Here is a 7,599-nt window from a genome sequence, read left to right as displayed (position 1 = left end):
AGACATGGGTTTTGGCTCACATGGGTGAAATCTCAAGGGACATTGTAGAAAGAAAGTTTTACAAAGAATTATGAAGGCGGGAATATCACCAACTCTGACTGAGACCTAGTTAGTGTCTGGATTCCCCAATCGTGCCATGCATTTTATGTCCACTTAAGACTCAGGCTTGCGAAGGTAAGAAAACATGGTCTGAAACCCCAGGCTCCTCCTCTATGGACATGGCTTCCTGGCCAAGACGCTTGAGGTCTCTGAGCCTCAGAGCACTCTTGTGAGAAGAAAATGAGAACTAGATGAAAAATGATATTGGAAAGCAGGAGCTTCATAGTCTAGTGTTGGAAGTGAATTTATTTGGGTCAGGTGTGCTGACACATGGCTTTAATTGCGGCACTTGGGAAGCAGTTGACGTTTGCCAGTTCAGACCAGTCTGCTGTTTATAGAGCATTCGAGGCCAGTTAAGGTAACAGTGGAAGACATCTTTTTTTTTTTTAAGGGGGTGTGGACTGGTTTTGACAATTTCAGATTATTTTGTCATAATTTTGCTTTGCCACCACTATTAAATCTAGGAAAAAGCCAAGACCAGACAGTAGTACCACTTCTAGGTCCTGCGACATTGTGTCAAGCCTTTTTACCACTGCAATGTGACATTCACCGGTCATCTACAATGTGTTGTTGTTCAGTGAACAATGTAATCTAATTACAGTGAAAATTGCAAGCAGAAAAATTCCTCATAATGTTGTAAGTTTATTTATTTTTTAATTGGTGACATGTGGTCACATGTGATCTGTGAGTGGCAGGTTAGTCAGACACACCTGCAGAGGACAGGCAAATTTATCACTTCAGATTCCCTCACCTCCCCCCACCCCCCACGAGCAAATGAGAGGTTCGGAAAAGCACCTCCAGAGGGGGACCCAATGGCCTCTCCTGCCTTTTTAAAAATTCAAAATTTATCAACACAAATTTAATACATTACATTTTAAAGTCTCAATAAAAGTACTTAAAATATAAAATAGTATAGATAATTAAACAAAGTCCTTCTTTCTCATTTCCTACTCTAGCTTTTAGGAGTAATTACAATTTCATGTTTGATGGTAACATTTTCTTTCTAGTGTATCAAACATCTGAAGTGATCCTTGAAGAAGCTTTAAGTCACCTATATTTTTCCCTCTGAAGAATGAACACTCTAAGATGCTGATGGGTAAATATTGAGTGTGTATTCTATATGCAAACATATATATATATATATATATATATATATATATATATACACTTTTCATCTTTTCAAATGCAAGCTCACAATGAATTTTACGGATGATTACAGTTTAGAGTCCTTATTTTAGATCCCAAAGGGTCTTAACTACATGTGATAGACGTCCCCATGTAACCCCCTCTTTTTCAGCATTTGACCCTTGGGGTTAAGGGCTAGAGAGGGCAAACACACCCATTATACTTTGCTCAGCAACATCCATGGATCAGAACAGCCAATTGCCACGATGTATCTTACTTGAGATTCAGTTTTAGTGTCTTCCTCCCACACCAACTCTCAAGCAGTCCTTTCTGTCATAACAGAATTCAATAGGAAATACAGCAGAAAAGAATGTGGAGAGTTACCTACCCTAACCACTGAAGTTTCATCCTCTGTTTGAAGGAAGACACAAAAGCTGAAATTTTCTATCATGAATGTATTGGTGTTTCCAGGCTGTTGATTTTGTACTTCCTTAACATTTTTTTCAGTTGTAACTGGGAACATTCTGTGCTGTAAATACTGAATAGGAATGTGAAGTATTTGAAGATGCTTTCAGACCGGAGCGGTTTTCTTTGAAGATTTTACCCTGAATCATAGCAGGCACTTTCAAATTCACTCAGAACTCCGATTAAATCGATTTTTCAAAATCTATTTAAAAGAAACAATAGCTTCAACTTTCTCAAAGAGTTAATGATTTTGCTCTTCAGAGTTGTGTTTTAAAAACTTCTCGTGTGTTTTTGGCACTTACTAGAAAGTTCTCTGCACTTCTAGAACCAATAAAAGTAGTCTTGCAAGGACTATGAACCCACACCCAAGTTTTGGAAGGATCATTCTTACCGCTCCCCCTTTGGAACAAGGCTTTTGTATGATGTCATAGAATCACATTAGAAAGTAACCAAGCAAACCTTCCTCAGCAGGCTTTTTTTCCCCCCTGGAGATTTTAGTTTAAATGTAGAAAGGTATCAGGGACTGGTATTTTACAAAGCTCTTCAGCCTAAGAAATCCCTAGCCAGGATAGGGAAGCCTTGGACTAATGTAGTAAATAGATCATCTAATAAATCATAAATAATTGAATACAATTAAAATGAAACAAAACAATAAATATCTAACAAATTAATATAACACCAGTAACAGTGTGTCTAGTGTCTGAGTAGAACTTTTAAAGTGTAAATTTCTGGTGTTGATAAATTACTGTGATCTTTGTGTTAAAAAGTAAGCTAGGCATGGTAGAATACACCTTTAAACTCTGCACTCCAGAGGCAGAAACAGGGGTGTCTCTGTGAGTTCAAAGCCAGCCTGGTTTACAGAGTGTGTTCCAGGACAGACAGGAATACATACTGAGACCCTGTCTCAAAACACAACAAAAGTAACTTAGGGGTTGGTGGGGTGGGTCTGTAGGTAAAGCCACTTGTTGCCAGCCCGGTTATCTGAGTTCAATCCCTGAAGGCCATATAGAGGGATGCCAAGCTTGGGAAGGCTGAAGGAGAGCAAAAGCCTGAATCTGGAGAAATACACCCAGGAGGATGTCCAGCAAGGATCAGAGTCTAAAATATGAGTTATGAGAGGTCTCAGAGTTGGCCAGCCTCTCTTGGGGGTTATCCACATACTGAGGATAAAGACACAGGGGGATGTGTTCCCCGGGAAAGTCCTGTCTGAGCCTAAGGTGGATGAACAAGATGTATCTGGTGAATCCTGTTCTCATGGTTGAGCTAAAGAGCCAAAGCCAGCAAGAAGGAGCACTGGCTGGATAGGCAGCATGGATGAGGCAACTCCAGAAGCGACGGACAATGAGATCCACGCTGAGGATAGGCCCCGGGTGGCATGAAGACAGAGAAGAAGTGACTGTATTTGAGGAGAGAGGATGAAGGAAGATGCTGTCTCCTTTGAGAACTTTCCTAAGGCGGTGAGGAAGCTTTGAGGAGTAGCAATAGGATGTGGAAATGTGGTGGTGAAGGTAGAGTCCATGCCAAAGACCATTTTTCCTGTCCAGCACTTTTGATGCTGCATCTTCCTACGAAGGTCTGTGCATTCTGCATCTGGAACTTCTATTTGTGTTGTGCAGTCAGATGCATGAAATGACTCCCTGGAGCCTTTCATCTGCCTAGACCCAGCCTGACCTACTTTTGGCTGATTATCAAATACATCCAAAGTTTTATTTCCCCCTTTTACTTGAGCATTTCTCTCTGTGAGGCATCCCTTGATGAGTGGTTTGGCTTATCACGTGCACAGAGGCAGTGAGTGATACGTTAGAAATGAATGCTTAGAAGCAATGCTCACAGAGAATTTTTATTTGTGCCTCAAGGGACTGTGAGCCAACATTTTGGGAACTCTGGAGCCTAAATTTATATACAGGAGACACAAACCTTTTGTGCTGCCATTGAAGAACTCTCAGCACTGGGCGAGCAACGTTACTGAAAAACATTGCCTTTATTCTGAGAAAGCATGAACACTATTGCAAACTACTAGACTGTCTTAGTCACTGTGCACATCCCTGCATGGCCTTCACATGACATTGCTTTATACGTCTGTGCGTGAACTTGTGAGAGAACAGGTTTGTTCTGGCCTACAGCTCCAAGGAGATATAGTTTCATGACAAGGAAGATCTGGTGACACCTGGCTGCACTAATCGCATCAGGAAGTGAATAGGAAGGGGGGTGGCTATGGAGTGGCCCGAATCTCGTGATGCTGCACCTACTACAGTCTCCACAGTGTTCCCAAATAGTGCCATCAGCTGAGGACCAAGGGTTCAAACACATTCGCCTAACAGGGGACATTTCAGGGGACATCCAAATCACAGCATATGGGTAACCTACAGGCGAGAACACTCTTCTTATAAGAGGTAGGGTGGGGTAAGCAAGATGTTTCTGGAAATCCCGTCTTTATGGTGGAGCTAAAGAGCCAAGACAGTGAAGGGCACTGGCTGGATAAGGCCTCAACCAAGGTGGAACTCCAAAAGCAGCCAGATGCTGGGACGGATGCTGCGGACATACTGGGCAGAATATAGAAGATAAGTTTGCGTACAGTTTAGTCCTTTGAAGACCCGATAAGCTTTAAGAAGGAAGATGGGTAACGCATTGGAAAATGGTTGCAATCTGTACAGGGCAGAGGCAAGAGACGCAAATCACATTTCTTATATACTTCATACAAATCTTACAAGGCTGTTGTTTTCTCATTTAAAATAAGAAGACCTGTCAGTCTCCCCCTTATTACTAATTACAGTCACTCTGTATCTTTGTTGACACGGGATAGTTTTACATACTTCAACAGGTTGGTGTCATTAAAGACAGTTGTGGTGGGTGGGCACCAGAGACACGAGATTCAGAGCGGGAGGAGACGCAGGAGGCACAGCAGAAGCGGAAGCAAGGAAAAGCACTCTCAACGTTACTAACGCATCGAGAGATTCCACACACTATCAATACAGAATGAATCTGACCTAAGCTCTGATTTGCCTAGCCCCACAGCTATGTTAGCACCTGTCACACAAGTGCTGAGCATACAGAAAAAGGAGAGAAATTCCCTGGTTCTGTGACTAACCAAATAGTCTATATCAAATTGCCTAAAATAGTGTGTAAATTTAGTACATGACTGGTTATACCTATTATATGTGACTATTATTTAAATGTGAATTTAAAAGTGAGTATATGAAGTTCATGTTATACGAACTAGTACATATAACTTTTTAAAAGTTGGACATAGTTTTATTTTTCCATTTATTATTTATTTATTTATCTATCTATTTATTTATTTACGTTATATCCTCATCACAGACCCCCCTCTCCTCCCCTCCCCCGCCTCTTACCCCTCCCCATCTCTCCATCACTGAGAAAGGGGGGTATCCCCTGTCTTATCTGGCCTCAGTGGGAAAGGATATACCTAATACATATAATTTTGATATCCTTAGTTTTTCTTTTATACACTTACTTACTTTATTCATTTTTCAGAAAATATTTTTAATGTTTATTTTTAATTTTTATGTGTACGAGTGTTTTGCCTACAAGTTCATAGTGCATTGCATATATTCCTGCTGCCCATAGAGATCAGAAGGGAGCATTGGGTCCCCTAGGACTGGAGGCATGAACCACCTTGTGGGTGCAGAGAACTGAGCCTGGATCATCTCAAGAGCAGCACATTCTCCTTGAGTTATCTCACCTGCCACCTCTCCCATTTACTGATTTTATCTGTGTGCATACATCCATGGCCCAGTACACAAGTGGAAGTTAGGCACAACTTGTAGGAGTCAGTCCTCTCCTTCTACCATGTGAGTCCCCAGCATCAAACTCAGGTTGTTAGGCTTATTAGCAAGAGCTTCTATTTGTTGAGGCATCTTGCTAGCCCCACCCCCACACTATCTTTATAATATCTCTGTTTAATTAAGACATTCATAATGGATTTTATTAACATTCATCGTTATCCCCTTTACTATTTTTACTATATATTAATTGCCACCCCTTTAAATTTAATTACTTTCTTGGCTGAGTTTTACAGGAGAGTTCCAGGAAGCTAGATGGAGAGATGGCTCAACAGTTTAGAGCAACGGCTGTTCTTGCAGAGGACCTAGGTTCAAGTCCTGGCACTCAGAGGTGGCTCACAATCATCCATGACTTCAGGTCCAGGGGATCTGATGAACTCTTCTAGCCTCCAGGGGCACCAACTACACACTTGGTTCATAGACATATATGCAAAGAAATGATTGATCCATACATATGAAATAAGATAATAAATGTAAAAGAAAAGGGAGAATGAGGGAAGGAAGAAAGGTAGAAAAAAACGTAAGAAAGAAAAGAAAGGAAGGAAGGAAGGAAGGAAGGAAGGAAGGAAGGGAGGGAGGGAGGGAGAGAGAGAGAGAGAGAGAGAGAGAGAGAGAGAAGAAAAAGCTCATTACTTGGGTCTCATACTTCATCTCCAACTAAAAGATGTCCATGATGACTAAGGGCATTTTTTAAAAAGACATGCACAACGTTTTCCAGAGATCAAACCTCTATTTGTGAGGAAGACAGGTGGTTTGAAGGTTACGTAGCAGAGGAAGTTCTAACATGAGCGTGCTTCCCTGGGTGGAAGGAGACTGATAACTTGTCTTTCTTTCTCGGTTAGCATCTCAGAGCCCCCCCTCCCTTAACATCCTTTTGGCCCACCATCTTTCTAGGAAAATGGATTATGTATGGGGATGTAGCGATTTGTACAAGAATGTCCCCCGTGGGCTCAGATATTTGAATACTTAGTTCTCAGTTGGTGGGGCTTTTGTAGGGAGGTTGGGAGGCACAGCCTTTCGGGAGGAAGCATGTTAGAAGCTTTGAGACTATAAACGCTCATCTACTGCCTTGTTTTCTCTTTCTGCATCGTGCTGTGTCTGACACGGTGAGATTCCTGCTCCCAATGCCATGCCTGCCCGCCATCATAGACTCCTAGCCCTCTGGAAAAGTAAGCTCCACAAACTCTCCTCTAAGGGTTTTTCTGCTCGTGGTGTTTACCACAGCAACAGAAAAGCTTGCAGGGAGGTAGGAGGCAGCCTGAGGTGTTGAGTCAATGCTCCTGGTTTTATCCTCGGGTGAGATCTGGCATCAGTCAAAAACTGTGAGCTAGAAGGTCTTGGGTGCTTAACATTTATTTTTACAAATCTTATTCAGCAACTTAGAACTGGGAAATATTGGAAAGCTACTTAAACCTTCTAAACTCCCTCCCCCACTCTATGAGAATGTCACATTTTCTATTCAGTTATTTTAAGCAGTAAACAGATGAATCAAAGAATATACCCATGACATCAAGGGTGCTCCTAAATGGACTTGCTTTGTTATTAATTTATGATGCAGTACCTCGACTTTCATTGGCACTCCTAGCAAAAAAAACTAAAACACGCCATATGGAGCTGGAGAGATGGCTCGGCAATTAAGAATACTTATCCCTACATAGGCCCTGGAGCCAGTTCCCAGCACCCACGTGGTGGCTAACAACCATCTGTAACTCCAGTTCTAGGAGATCCGACTCCCTCTACTGTCTGAAAACACCAGACACACGTGCGGTCTACATACAAACATGAAAGCAAAATACACACATTAAATAAACAAATCTTAAAAAATTATTCAGGAGGAAAAAAAGGAAAAGAGAATGTTTGCAAATTGATGTAACTGGTTTTTGTTGTTGTTGTTGTTTTTCCTTTTGCACAGATCTAAGAAGGGAGGGAGAACCCTCTCTTACCATCAAGAATAACTGTGGTCATTGCCCCCGAGACTGCTAACAGTGCTGGCTGCCTTCACGGCTGTCTTTTTTTTTTTTTTTTGGTTTTTCGAGACAGGGTTTCTCTGTATAGCCCTGGCTGTCCTGGAACTCACTTTGTAGACCAGGCTGGCCTCGAACTCAGA

Source organism: Mus pahari, chromosome 13 (genome assembly GCF_900095145.1).
Source record: "Mus pahari chromosome 13, PAHARI_EIJ_v1.1, whole genome shotgun sequence".
Taxonomy (NCBI): Eukaryota; Metazoa; Chordata; class Mammalia; order Rodentia; family Muridae; genus Mus; species Mus pahari.
Note: the sequence above shows the minus strand (reverse complement) of the source record.